General features: G+C 39.4%; 1 long non-coding RNA gene across 3 annotated transcripts in view; it reads right to left on the minus strand.

Annotated features, from left to right (window-relative positions):
- Positions 1–7,482: 7,482 nt before the first annotated feature.
- The window catches only part of LOC118084028 (uncharacterized), a 44,139-nt gene continuing 35,953 nt past the window's right edge, over positions 7,483–15,668 (minus strand). For all 3 annotated transcript variants that reach the window (XR_004692455.3, XR_015948639.1, XR_015948638.1), the window contains exons 2-5: positions 11,267–11,354; positions 9,902–10,103; positions 9,317–9,361; positions 7,483–8,177 (exon numbers count right to left, since the gene is read on the minus strand). This is a non-coding gene — a long non-coding RNA (uncharacterized LOC118084028). The remainder of the gene's footprint in view (positions 8,178–9,316; positions 9,362–9,901; positions 10,104–11,266; positions 11,355–15,668) is intronic.

Consider the following 15,668-nt stretch of genomic DNA (forward strand, 5'->3'; position numbering starts at 1 on the left):
ACCTTCCAAAATTGTTATATTTGTGGAAATTCCCACCATTGGCATGTACCTCTAAGGACAATCCAGTGCTATATGTTCGACAGCACACACTCTAGATGTGATTTCTTTGTTCAGAAGAAGACTCCTGGTCCACCCATTGAATAACTGAGACACATGGCCAAAATGCCATCTTTCCCAAAATACCATCATTGCTGGCCTTTCCCAGTTTTGCTTAGGTCCTGGTGATTTTGCTATGGTAGAATGAGGTGAAACTTATTTCCTGCCCAAGACCTCAGGTTCCTGTTGCCAAGCTACCTGATCATGAAATACTGACGATGTGTAACTGGGGGCAGAAGTTGCACTGCAGAGAGAACAGGGTAAAAGGATGAAAAGAAGGGGAAACAGAGCAGGGATCTGTTCCATTATATCTGGCATCTTGCTAAAGAATGTGATGGGTATGAAGCAGCTGTCTTCGTCTCCCCATTTACTAACTGCACATGTCTTTAGATCTTTTCTTGTTGCTTGCACGCAATTGGTCTGAAATTTCTTTCCTACATAAATAAAGTTTAGCATACATTCTGCATCCTTGAAGTCAGTGGGGCAATGTTGTATTCACGACATTAAGTCTATGCAAAGCATTTCAGTTTTCTCAAAGCCTAATGCCTGCTTTATTTTTTAATGAGGGTATTGTCATTATCACTTCTTGAGTGCAATTCTGCTGCAAAGAGCAAAACAGCTAACATCTCTGCTAAACCTCCACTCAGAGTGAAAAAGAAAACCCATTACAAAATTTCTTCCCACACATGCACTTACTTTAGGCACAATTCAGAAGGGCAACACATGTACAGGTAAGCACATATGTAGAACCAATTAATGTGTTTCAGCCAGTGAAAAGTTCAGGACAGCCCAAGGAAAATCAGTTTGGGAGAGTTACGGTGGCTTTGCGAGTATCTGCTACCTGCATGGATAGAGTGATGGGAATGCAGCAGGAAAGTAGGTGATATTAATGACAGACAGAATGCCTGCAGGTCCCTGGCTCCAAGTATCACAGAGGCCACAAGACTGATTCACCCAGGTTTCAGTTTCTAGTATTTTGCAGAGCTCGTGCAAGACTCATTTTTTCCTGCTTTTGTCTTTCAAGAAAGCCCAGGATATTTCATGTCGTTGAGTACACACACACACACACACACAAGATGGTTATATCCAATATTAGTCAAACATTCAAATGTAATGGACATGACATTAGATCCATTAATTTCAGTGAGTAAAATCACCCAGTAGGGCTTTATTTAAAAAATAACAAAATGTGAGGAGGAACCTAAAAGGTTCACAGAAGATAATTTATTGCACAACACATTTTGACTGCTACAATGCATAGTTCTTCTTTCAGAGTAATTCTTACTGAGTTCTTTTGGAGAAAAATAAAAACTGTCTTTGACTGTATGGTTTCTTCTTGAAAGCACCTTTTTGAGTTGTTATTGTTTAGTCATTTAGTCATGTCCGACTCTTCGTCCATGTGACTCTCAAGAGTCTCCTCCAGCACCATAATTCAAAAGCATCAATTCTTCGGCGATCAGCCTTCTTTATGGTCCAGCTCTCACTTCCATACATCACTACTGCGAAAACCATAGCTTTAACTATATGGACCTTTGTCGGCAAGGTGATGTCTCTGCTTTTTAAGATGCTGTCATTGCTTTTCTCCCAAGAAGCAGGTATCTTTTAATTTCGTGACTGCTGTCACCATCTGCAGTGATCATGGAACCCAAGAAAGTAAAATCTCTCTCTGCCTCCATTTCTTCCCCTTCTATTTGCCAGGATGTGACGGGACCAGTGGCCATGATCTTAGTTTTTTTGATGTTGAGCTTCAGGCCATATTTTCCGCTCTCCTCTTTCACCCTCATTAAAAGGTTCTTTAATTCCTCCTCAATTTGTGCCATCAAGGTTGTGTCATCTGCATACCTGAGGTTGTTGTTATTTCTTCCGGCAATCTTAATTCCGGCTTGGGATTCATCCAGTCCAGCCTTTCACATGATGAATTCTGCATATAAGTTAAATAAGCAGGGAGACAATATCCAGCCTTGTCGTACTCCTTTCCCAATTTTGAACCAATCAGTTGTTCCATATCCAGTTCTAACTGTAGCTTCTTGTCCCACATAGAGATTTCTCAGGTGACAGATGAGGTGATCAGGCACTCCCATTTCTTTAAGAACTTGCCATAGTTTGCTGCGGTCGACACAGTCAAATGCAGTCAAACCTTTTTGAGAGTCATCTCTGAATTCAAAACATTGGAAAATGAAATAGTCTTCTATGCACCTTTGGGGTCTTCTCCCACCTTTCATTCTTACATCTGATGCCTTCTTTTTGATTCCTTACTACCTATCCTGTTCTCAGTTCTGTAAGCAGGGGAGATAGTGCTCCCTAAATTTAGTTACTCAGGGGAAAATATGAGAAGCCTAGTATGCAAGACTATTTTTAAGACTGCTTCTCTCTAGTGTTAATCATTTTCCTGATCAGAAAAGGCATCTGAAAAGAGGAAATTCACAAGCTATCAAGTTTGTATAGAGTAGAATGGCCTCTCTGATATCCCTTATCTAAGGGATCTATTGTTTTCCTTCCATTAGTGGGAGTCGCATAGAATGACATAAAGTATGCCACTTAACTTTCAGTATGAAATGATAGTAGTATTCCTGCCCTTTTAGCAAAGCCTTTTTTTCAGTCTCACTCCTAGTATGTGTCTACATAACAGAATACTGCAAGAACATTTTTGCTTTTATAATACCTTGTTGTCAACCTGGGATCGATTCATGCAGTACAGGTATGAAGAAATAGGACTGTTGGCCATTTTGTGTTTGGTTTTCTTATTTTAACACTTGGACTGTACTGTAAAATCATTGCCTTAGGTTTAAAGAGACTCTTCTGCACTGGAGGAACATCATCATTGGGTGGCTTCCAACACATATAAAATAATTTCTTCTTCTTTGGCAATCCCTTGTAGTCAAGTAAGATTGTCTTCCATAAACATAGTTTTAACAATGAGTCCGTAAGTGACTGTGGTGGCCAATTCTGGATCCACACATCCTTCCACAGTGGGGACTTGGTTTCCAGGCGGGAGTTGATCAAGAAAATGTCAAACGTTAAAAGCTGCCTGATACAGAACTGCCTTCAGGTGTTTTCTAAAAGTTGTGTAATTTTTTATCTCCTTGACATCTGGTGGGAGGGCGTTCCACAGGGCGGGGGCCACTACTGAAAAGGTCCTCTGCCTGCTTCCCTGTAACAAACTGCCAGAAGGGCCATAGGAGCTGGCTTCAGTGTCCGGGCAGTACAATGGGGGTGGAGACACTCCTTCAGGTATACAGGACTGAGGCTGTTTAGGGCTTTAAAGGTCAGCACTAACACTTTGAACTGTGCTTGGAAAGGTACTGGAAGTCAGTGTGGATCCTTTAGGACCAGTGTTACATGGTCCTGGCAGCCTTTCCCAATCACCAGTCTAGCTGCCACATTCTGGATTAGTTGTAGTTTCTCAGTCACCTTCAAAGATAGCCCCACATAGAGCACATTGCAGTAGTCCAGACCCTCCAAATGTCCCTATTTTCCAGGAACATCCCTGATTTGGAGAAGCTATCCCAGTTTCTGATTTGATCCCAGAATGTCCCGCTTTTCCTTAGAATGTCCCTATTTTCATTGGAGAAATGTTGGAGGGTATGGAGTTATCTGAACCCTGAGCTGTCTGAAGGCAATTCTGTATAGGGAAGAGTTTTTTTTAAAAAAATGTTTAATTTTTTATTATGTTTTCATATATGTTGGAAGCCACCCAGAGTGCTGGGACAACCCAATAAGATGTGTGGGGTATAAATAATGAAATTATAATTATGGAATGGAACATCCTTATTTTCATCAGAGAAATGTTGGAGGGTATGGTAGTCACAAGTGGGAGATAACCAGGTGTAGAAGCTTGTCAACTCATCTTCTTGCCCTCCCTCACATTCATCACTGCAATGATTGCTACCTTTCAATCATGTATTTCTAACTCCCCTTAAAGCTGTTTATAGCCTTGGAGACTGAATATTTCAGAAGTTGAACACTACTAAATGCCTGTGTTAGATTGTCATCTAAGACAACCCAGGGAGCACCTTCATTGCAACTGTGAACAACTGAAATATAGTGTTGTCTCCACAGGGGGAGGGTGCAGCTTCTGTTGTGAGACATTGCAATATCTTTTAACTGTTATGATTATGAAATATTTTCATCGCTACCAAAGGAGTAGAAAAATATCAAATGTTCTGTTCTTTCCTGCCAACCTTTGACATTCACCCAATCCCTTAAATGGTGTAGAAGAGTGTCAAAGAAATGCTTGAAAGGTTTGTTCTCCCTCTTCTTCTATGGGTTATTACATGTCATTCAAAGGCCTGGTCTTCTGCTTACAGAAAACATCTGGTTACAAAGGAGAACATCAATCTCTTGTATAACATCATTGCCCACACACAGCAAGCACAATACAACAAGCTAGTATAATCACATCATTAAAACATCTTATGTCTCATCATGCCAGTGTGTAAAATGTTTGCTCTCATATTAGTAGTTTTCAATAAAGGAGAAAAGCAGATTCCTGTGGATGCAGCAATCAGATCTGTAAGCCAGACAGCATAGTCAAATCACTTTAAAAGAACATCCGCTACCTCTCAAACAGCAATCAAGAAAGTTTGACCAGGTGGCAAAGAAGCTTAATAACCTGCTGTTTCTCTGCCAGAAGACAGAGTGAGAGTGAAATGATTTTTTTTTTTTTAAAAAAAGGCAAACGTAAGCAAAGGAGCACATATTATCATATCAAGGTGGTTATGGTCCTGCTTTGGCATATAAGGAGTACATAATGAATGGATAAAATTAAGTTTGCATGCAATGTACAGATATTTCACAGCAATTGCTATCTGGGAATTACACACAAAGCTAGCTGAAGTTGCACCTTTTCTTTAACCCAGGGTTGAACACTGGAAAATACTTGAGAATGTCACTTCAGTTAAGTCCAAAACTGTATTTTCATAACTTCGATATGAAGCTGGTGGGGCACGTCAGAGCAGCCTTCTGCTGTCTAACCCCACTGCCCCATTCAACATACTGCTATCAATGCCTGCCACAAACATACAGCTTTTCCCAACAATAAACACAGCAGCACCTCCATTGGTTTACACTCGGCAATCATTTTTTTATGTTTGTACATACCACCCCCAAAAGGAGAAGTGTTGGGGGTATCAGCAGACAACAGCAATAGGTATTGGCAGCATACTACAGTATATCCACCTCTCCTAACAAAACCCCCAATTCCTCAAAATGCAAACATGGATATTTTGATGAGCAAATGCTTCTAGGCTTGAATCCTAACAGGTTCAAAGAAAATGCAAACTCTTTTGAACCAGACAGGTCTTTATTGCTACCTCTTTCCACATCACCCATCTCAACAACAAAAAATGTTTCCAATTTGAAGATTATTAAATTATTGGAAACCATTTATTATGGCTATCATTTACATTCCACTCTTTTTAATATAATATGTGTTTTATTGGTTTCGTGTAAAACAAATGCAACAATAACAATAAACAAATAACACTCAAGGCAAAGTTCATTAGTTTTGACCTGAGCCCTTTGTTCGCAATATGCAAGCATCATTTATATAAAAGAAACTCAAGAGTGAGCCATGTGTGACAGGTGGTATACACAACACCCTTGAATGTATTAAAAAGATGCCCTGAGCTTTTTAGGAGGTGGGGGGGGCATGCAGTGGGATATGCCGAGCAGAAACACTCAGCAGATTCACCTTTTCCCTAAATAATCTGGTTTTTGAATTGTTTAACACCGGGATAATTTGGCCTGTGCAATACCAAGCTAATTATTCTGATGGGTTTTGTTTTTTTAAGCACTATGAGGTGAACATGATTAAGACATGTGCTTGGTTTTAACATGTGCTTGGTTTAACTGAGGCATGGATCTGCACGATTTGTAAACACCATCGCATAGGTCGCCCAAAGATCATCTCATCCCTACATACCCAACTGATCACTTCATCCTGAGTATTATCAGGAGGTTTGTTCCATGCACAATGTCAGAATTGGCCTTTAGTGTGACAGCAGCTACCCTTTGGAATTCCCCAGGCCCAGCGCACTCATGTGGCGGGGTGAAGCAGCTGTCTTGGGAGGTAGAAGGCCCCACAGGTCCCCTGCCTTCCCAACTACCTCCACCAGCAATGGAGCATCCGCACCAATTTCTGGTGAGAGCTTGGCAGAAATTGGCACCAAGGACAGTGGGAGAGGCAGCAGGGCAGATGGAGCAGCATAGAGGCAGTGGAGATGGGCAGAGCTTCCCATTTTGCCACTTGAAGCAAAAGAGTAAACTGTTCTTCGCTGAATCTTCTTCTTCTTCTTCTTCTTCTTCTTCCTCCTCCTCCTCCTCCTCCTCCTCCTCCTCCTCCGCCTCCTCCTCCTCTTCTTCTTCTTCTTCCTCTTCCTCTTCATCTTCATCTTCCTCTTCTTCTTTGGTGATCCCTCGTAGCCGAGTAAAAACTGTGTTTATGGAAGACAATCTAACAATGAGTCTGTAAGTGACTGTGGAGGTCAATTCTGGATCCACACGTCCTTCCATAGTGGGGACATAGGTTTTTAGGAAGGAGTTGATCACGGTGTGGATTTGCCAAGCGTGCCTTCCTCTTAGCACATTTCTCCCTTGTGTCCTGAGTTCCAGAATCTTCAAAGCCCAGGACACCTTTGGTAAAGACTGTTCTCCAACTGGAGCACTCACAGGCATGTGTTTCCCAATTGTTGGTGTTTTGTTAGATTTGCCTTGAGACAGTCTTTAAACCTCTTTTGTTGACCACCAGCACTATGCTTTCCATTTTTAAGTTTGGAATAGAGTAGTTGCTTTGGAAGGTGATAATCAGGCATTGCTGAATACACACACATGCAGAAAACAATAGAGTAGGTTCTCTCTGATATGCAGTTGGGGGGGGAGTTCTGGAGTGGAATGTCTCATTTCACCTCTTGAGCTCTTCATCGCTCTCTGTTATCTTCTACATGCCTGTTTAGGCATGTAGACTTTACTCTTTCAGTGGAGACTGTTATATTTTTGGGTATCAGTACTGGATTTGAAATTGATTTTATATATGTCATTGGTGTTTTCTAATTGTTTTCTAGGTTGTTGTTTTTTTAGTTTTAATATATGCAGTTGTCTTAATTGCTTCTATGTGGTTGTTTTAGATTCATTGAACTTTAAATCGCTTTGAGATGTCTCAGAGAAAGTGATGCATAAATTAATTAATTGTTGTTGTTGTTCATTCAATAATAACCATTGGGTACAACACAGAGGGCTAGTTTGCACTTATGCCTCTGAGGTAATACAGGCCCCACACTTAAAGCTTAATTAAAATAACCTCCACATGAAAATTGCAAAACATACTTGACTTTTGTCAGATAGACAAGTCCCCCCCCCCCCAAAAAAAACAAAATTTGAAGAGCATTTCACACAAATGAGCAGAAGTGTTGTTTTTATTCTATAAAAAGTCGGAAGATATTCTGACAGAGAATCAAATGTGAATTAAGAAGAGTATTTTTTTTAAAAAAAAACCATGTCAAGAACACACACACACACTGTAGTTCCAAGTGTTATAGAGAGGAACGTCTTCAGGGTAGGAATTTGCAAGAATTAAAATTGAAGGGTAAAAGCGCTTAAAACCAATGGCTCAATTCAATCAGCAAGGTCTTTTAAATGGGAAACAGAATGCAATTGCTCTGAGAATTTTTTAAAGTGAGGAATAGAACCTGTTTGCAAATCATTGATAGAGGAAAATTGCTAGGAAACCGAAGTTTAAAAACAAGTAATTTTTATAATCTTCTCACACACATACTTGTTCGGAGCTTTCTTTGCTCCTCCAATTTCCTTGGTGTCATCATAGCATGACAGGGAACAAATTATATCTCCTCCTGAAGGCAGAAAGGATAAATACATACACGATTTTTGGTTTCTCAAAGCCTTGTCAGCTGTACTACACTTCCATAGATTATTTTGTGCAGATTGCAATTAAATGGACTAATGTTGCAACATTTGAACTGGTAGAAATGTTTAGTGGAGTGGGAGGCTGCAAACAAGAAACTTAACTTAGAAGTATGCTTTTCTCCCATGTTGCCAACGATGTTTATAGTTGTCAGGGGTCAACACTGGAAAATAAAAAAAATAGAGAATTGAATACTCTGATTCTGGACCCATCCGGATTTCATTTTCGATGGTTTGCTCATGTATTTACCATATTTTTCCACATATAAGACAATGTTTTTTTGCTTTAAAAAATTAGTCTCGGGTGTTGGTGGGGCAAGCTCCGCTACTGCCCCCCCCACATGCACACACACACACACACCTGACCCCCAGGTGCCCCTGGGGGTTGCTACGCCAGTGCTGGTGCTATGAATATTTAATAAAATATCAAAGTTGTTCTGTTTGATATTTAAAATATTGATTTATTAATTTTGGGTTTAAAAAAAGGGGGTCGTCTTATACACAGGATAATACAGTAAGTACTTGTGCAAAGAGGAACATCCTGTTAATGATACCTGATCTGCAAAATTCCACCCTGCCCTTCATCACTTCCATCGTTACCCTCCTCACATGATATAAATATAATATTCAGGGAAGAAGTTGAGAATAAAATGAAAGCTGCTAACTAATGAGATATTATTTATTTAATTAGTGTTGTACTATATGTGTGCATATGCACAATTTTTTTATCCGTTGTTTATTATGTTTAATATAATAGTTCTTTACATCTATTTGATATTTTTTAATGAGCATGTAAGTTACTGAAAATCATGTGGGAGCTAACTGTTGGACAGCCAGCCACTATGCTGCTCTGACGGAAAACGCTAGCCTGAAGGGAATTTAGTCAGCCAGCCAAGCATTCAAGGTTGTCTTTGAGTTGACCACAAACAAATGTAGTTTCTACAGATTTAGCTACAATTTCTGTTTAGGGACTTTTTGTGTTATCTATGGACTCTTGTCTGTTTACATTCACAGTACCCATGATTTGCTATGCTTTGCAAGGAAACATTGGGTCAACCAAACAACTGAAGTATGGTGAATATGAACCAAAGTGGTTATCTGACTGCCACCTGCCCAGATTAAGACTCACTATGCCAAAGTAACCACAATTTTGCAGTGGGTTCAATGGTGTGTTTTTTTTAAATAAAAAAATAACCCATTTCACCATACAAAATGTTTGTTATTCCCAGTACTTCTTTTCTAGGGGTACTCAAAGGTACACAGTACTAGCACCCCCCCCCCGTGTTAAATGAGTTGCACTTACTATAGCAACTCCATGGTGAGTATTGGCACCTCTTTTCTTCTTCTTCTGAAAAAGAGTTATTCCTATTTTATGTTGGTAGAGGAATCAGAGCCATAGCTAGGTGATCTTGTGCCCCTGGCACAACGTCCAGCTCGCAGCCCTTACCCACAGACAAATTAACTCTTATTTCTGCCTCTCCTCCAACCTCCACACCCCCTTCCACCCATTCACCCTCTATTTAAAACCATTTCTTATGAGGCAATAATTGATATTTATATTTATGGACATATTTTAGCCAATTTTGCGGGGGGGGGGGGCATCGCCTGCACCCCTGGCGGGGGCCCACCTCACCACCCCTAGCTATGGTCCTGAGCAGAATTACCAAAGGATGCAAAATTACATGGGTTCTGGGCTCCTAATCATGTGAGAAACCATTTCTGGGAAGGGGCTACCCCTCATGGTTTGAGTTTCTTGACCATGCCAACAAAGTCATAATGTAGGGACAGGCCTCCAAATAAATGTGTGAATCAGTATATTCTTTTGACAGCTGGGATGGCTGCATTTAAGGCTAGCATCCTGTACTTTTGTTGACAAAACACTTTGTACCTTCTTATCTTCTTAGGGCAAGTCCACACTTCCACTTGTCCACTGCCTAGAAAGCACGGATCAGGGTGGTTTTCCACTTGCTTTCTCCTTTCTCAGAGAAAACACATCCCTTAGCTCTAAACTGGAATAAACAGCCATCTGGAGAAAATCCAGTTGCTGTTTGTTTCAATGTAGCACTAAAGAGCAGTTTCCCCCAAGGCCACTGCAACAGAACAAGGGGGTGTGTAGATAAGCCTTTGGTCTCAGAACAAACAAACAAAATCTACTTTTCATTTATTTATTGTTCATTTAAGCAGCTCTTTAGTCAAGTGTTTTTGCTTCTTTGGCTTTTCTAAATTGACTCATTTCATCTGTATTGCAAATGTTTACCTTCTATAAATTAATGTGGGCTCGGGATTAATTAGCAAGAAAAATGTGAGTAGCTGTTCAATAGCACATTTGAACGGTAAGTAACAAATTGCAGGGATAATTTTTGTGCATTATCGCCTGTGTGCAAAAGCTGGCTGGCATAAATGTCCAAGCACAGCTTCCTTGTTCTCTATTGCATTGAGCACAAGCCCTCTTTTGACAAGTTTTTGACACATTGCTCTTCCATCAGGTTTCTTACTTTCGATTGTGGAATGACAAGTCTATTTTGTGGCAGTGTGAAATGAACCATGGACTGCTACCGCTGTCTCATGTCTCATAATGGAAGGTTCACAGCATGGACAATTGGGAATTTCTCCAGGCAGGGGGAAAGCACTTATTTTCAACCCCTGGCTTTAATCAATCAAGGAGAAACTGGAAATTGCTGTAGAGTAATGAATGTCAATTTATGTACATGCTATTGATTTTAGAAATTTAATGCTCTGTTTCCTTACTTCATATTGACCTTAGAAATCTCTGAAAGATTAATACAAAGGGTGAATATTAGCAAGACAGGAGGAATTACTTTTCCTGGGAAGCAGAAGGTTCTTTGCTACTCAGGTTTAAAAACGTACCAGAGATCCCAAAAATGGGAATATATTGTGGGGTTCACTTGACATTTGAATCCAAGGATTCAATTGAAGGAAGAAGCTAATACAAATCTAATAAAATATTGAAAGAGGACAAAGACATCCTCAGCAACCAAATATTCAGTACTGTTTGCCAACAGCACCAGAAGGTTTAGCCTCCCCCTTCACTTTTTTTTTTAAAGAAAATTCTCATTCCGTCCAGTGCTGTGTTGGTTATTTTTTCTTATGAATTGCTATGTGCGGCACACTTCATTTTAGTCCGTCTTTTACATGCCTTGTACCTTCAAGTAACATTCTGAAAGCAAGCAAGAGGGGGATTAGTGAAGCTGACCCCAAAGACCTCCAGAAATGCCCATGTTGCATAACTTACTGGCTCGATTTTCTCTACTTAGAGAAGAGTTAGCTGGTCAGGAGCCAAGGGTTATGATCTGTTTTTCTCTTATATTTCCCTCTTTTGCCTAGCAGAGAAGAAACCAAGTTTTTTTAATATATATTGTTTTTTTTATAATAACAAAACATTGAAAACAACTAACATATACAAACAATAAAAAACAACAAAAATAAAAACATAACAATACAGTACATAACTACGAAAACAATTAAATTTTCACTCAATCTTATATTCCGTATCTTTGTCAACTTCCTCCTTCCTTCCTGCCTACGTTTCTATATATCACTTACTTAGCACTTTCTAAATCTTAATAACATTCTATTTCATAATTATCTAATCTAAATATTACTCTTAATCCCTTTTCAATCAACAATTTCCAAAACCTCATGATATAATTTTAATCTTTTCAATCAACAATTTCCAAAACCTCATGATATAATTTTAATCTTAAGAGCATAATAACATCCTATCATATATCTAAATCTTCTGTATCAATTGATAATTCGTCTAAACCTAATTATCTTAAATGGTAATTGTCCCCCTGATATTCCTGGCGAATTCACCCATTTGAGTACAATCTCAAACAGTGTTCTCGATTACTTAATAGTCTCTAGGGATTTATTCTCAAATTTTCTTTATTTTAAAATAGAAAATGTTCAGCTAAGTGACCACCTCCCCTTGGTTGCCAAACTCTCCTTGGATTGGCAGCCGGTTGAGACTATGCATCCCACACATTTGGGAATAAATGCTGTCACCCAAGTGAGAGGAATAAAATGGTCCGTAGTCCAGGCCCAAAAATATATGGAATTCTTCCAAAAAGAAATAGTTCAAATTGATATCGTTCCCACGTTAGACTCATCTGAATATAACAATACTTTGAATTTATTTTCCTCATTCATGGAAGATTTTACATCCTTTTTTACAGTACCAGCACATCGGGTAAATCGGATTCATTTTAAGGCTGGTGCTCCTTGGTTTAATCTATAATGCAAGCAGGCTAGATCTTACCTTTGTGCCATTTATAATGATTACAAATCATCTGGTGCTTTAGTATTGCCTCCGAATTATCAGCAAGCAAAAACTGCATATAAGCAGGTACAGAAAATTGCCAAATATGAGTGGCAAAAAAAATCGATGGCAGGCGCTAATTGCTGCCTCCCGATCTCAAAGTTCACGGGAATTCTGGCATCTGGTTAATAGAAGATCAAAGAAGTACCCTTTGACAGTTATCCCTGCCCCGGTTTGGGAATTATTTCTAAAGAAATATTTTTCGTTGACAGAACCTTCTACTCATTCTTCTGATGATTTAATCAAGCACCTACCCATCTGGCCAAATACTGAACCGGATGAAATTTTAGACTTAATCTCCAAACTAAAAACTGGTAAAGCCCCCGGACCCGATCTGGTCCCAGCGGAGGCCATAAAACTTCACCCTGCCTGGTGGGCAAAATTTCTTGCTGTTATTTACGATGCTTATAAATGCTACTGGTCTCATACCTAAAACGTGGAAGGATGCCATCATAGTCCCAATCTATAAAAAAGGTTCCCCAGATGATCCGGGGAACTACAGAAATATCAGTCTTTTGTCAATTATTGGGAAAATATATGCACGTTTTCTTTTAACCAGACTTGTTCAATGGTCCGATGAAAACCAGCTGATTGGCTCTGAACAAGCTGGATTTAGACCAAATCATTCAACTACGGACCATGCAATAGTTCTGTATCATTTAGCTCGGAAATATTCATTCCCAACGCGAGGCCAGCTTTGTGCGGCCTTCATAGATCTAAAGGCCACGTTTGATAGTATACCTAGAAGGTTATTATGGGAAAAACTGGCACGCTGGGGCATAGATGGAAGGCTACTGTGGCTGATGATTCAACTCCACGAAGGGTCGGCTGCCAGGGTGAGGATCACTCCTGCTGGTGACCTTACAAATCCTGTATCTATCAATAGAGGAGTCAGACAGGGGTGTATTTTAGCCCCTTTCCTGTTTAATTTATTTATCAGTGACATGAGGGCACCCTTAGCCGAATCCCAACTAGTCATCCACGCCCCCCGCCTGGCAAATTATAGATGTCCATTGCTGTTATACGCAGATGATGCCGTGATTCTCTCTTTCTCAAGAGTCGGACTTAGGAGGGCCCTTAAAATTTTTGCTTCATATTGTAAATCAAATTTCCTTACTATAAATCAAGCCAAATCAAAGGTTTTAATTTTTTCAAGAAGTCGGAAAACCTATAAGTGGGAACTGGAGGGGAAACCCATTGAACAGGTCCACAAATTTCAATATCTGGGTGTCTACTTTCAATACAACATGGGCTGGAAGGCACATATCGCATATACCCTAAATAAGGCCAAAGCTCTTTCGTTCGCACTGTTGCGCTTTTTCTTTTCTGACGGAGCTCTTCATGTCCCATCAGCCTTAAAGGTATATAATGCTAAAGTGATCGCGACAATGACCTATGCTGCCCCGTTATGGGGGGCCTCTGTAAACCTGATGTCCTTGGAGATAGTCCAAAATCAATTTCTGAGACGTCTGTTAAAACTGCCCCAGTGTGTGAGCAATTCAGCCATTCGCTTAGAATTAAAAATCCCTTCTCTAGAAAACGCCCTATGGAGGCGTATTTTTTGTTATTGGTTGTCCTTGCGACACAGACTTTCCAAACTCTATCTTATTCAATGTCTCTGGCGAGACGAATTCGCTAGCCCATGGGCAGAGAAGATACATACAAAAATCGTGTCCTATGGACTGTCTCCATCGGACCTATTGAAACTAGATCTCGCCTCGGCCAACAGAACACTTACGCAAAAACTAGATGAGTTTGATCTCCAACAAAATGTCATAATGGGAAGTGGTACATGCTCACCACTGAATCTTGGTATACGGCTTACACCACAGATTCCATCTTATTTGTCATCTTTATCTGTTGCGGCCCACAGATTTGCTTTTACTAAAGCAAGATTTAACGTTTTTCCATCCAATGTTATGGGCAATAGGTTTACTAAAGGACAAATTTCAGCATTATGTGCATGTGATAACAAAACTATAGAATCTCTCCATCATATATTATTCTGTTGTCCCTTGCACACGGACTCCCGGACCAGATTTCTACTTCCCTTAATAACAGAAAGTTTGACTGAGAACTTGGAGTCTCAGTTAACATATCTGCTACAAGACAGCGACCCTAGCAGAACACTGCTAGTAGCAAGATATTTGGTTACAGTTCCCTCATACAAAAGGAAAAATGGTTTGCTTCATGATTACTGAAAATCTGTTCTATTACCCGATTTATAGTGGAAACTTGTCGAAACAAACGTACTGTTCCATCTATTTTAGCCAAGGAATTCTTGCAAATTATATCTGTTTATATGTACTGTATTGAATTTTTAAGTCCTTTTTTAACTTTATTTACTCTTGCTTTATTTTATCCTGTCTTGCCCAGTGTTTTTGTACATTGTGTTGCATAAGATTATATTGTGGGCCTTTGGCTGTAATAAAGATTTCATTCATTACTCTTAATCCCTTTTCAATCAACAATTTCCAAAACCTCATGATATAATTTTAATCTTAAGAGCATAATAACATCCTATCATATATCTAAATCTCCACACATAATACATTAATTTATCTTACTTCTGCAACCTCCTTTTACTCCCAGATCCTTTATTAAATATTTCTAATCTTACAATTCTTCTCTAAATAAACTTTAAATTTCTTCCAATCTTCGTCCACTGATTCTTCTCCCCGGTCCCGGAGTCAACTCAGACAGTTCCATGAATTCTATCAGCTTCATCTGCCAGTTGTCTACCGTGGGTATATCTTCAGATTTCCAATTCCTTGCTAATACAATTCTAGCTGCTGTTGTGGCATACAGAAAAAAGGTAATATCTTTCTTAGGTAGTTCCTTTCTTGTAATACCAAGTAAAAAAAGCTTCTGGATACTTAATAAACGTGTTTTTAAACACTTTCTTCAACTCATTATAAATCTTATCCCAGAAGCTCTTTACTTGGGGGCATGTCCACCACATATGGTAAAAGGTTCCTTCCACTTTCTTACATTTCCAATATTTATTATCTTGTTTATGATAAATCTTAGCCAGTTTTACTGTTGAAAACAAGTACTTATTTTGAGAATTTATTTTTCCTCAGATGTTAGGTTCCCAATCATTTTCTCTCTTGCTAAAACATATACGACCCTGTGGACAAAATCCTTACAAGGTGGATTACAAGGTGGATTACAAACAGCATTTTAAGAATAATATAAAAGCAAATGCCAGTCTGTAAACCTTTTCTCTCTCTGTCCTCATGCTTATTTATTTATTTGCCAAATTGTTATACCACATTTCATACACCCACCCACACCGACACACACTCCAAAA

Source organism: Zootoca vivipara, chromosome Z2, assembly GCF_965207765.1.
Source record: "Zootoca vivipara chromosome Z2, rZooViv2.hap1.1, whole genome shotgun sequence".
Lineage (NCBI taxonomy): Eukaryota > Metazoa > Chordata > Lepidosauria > Squamata > Lacertidae > Zootoca > Zootoca vivipara.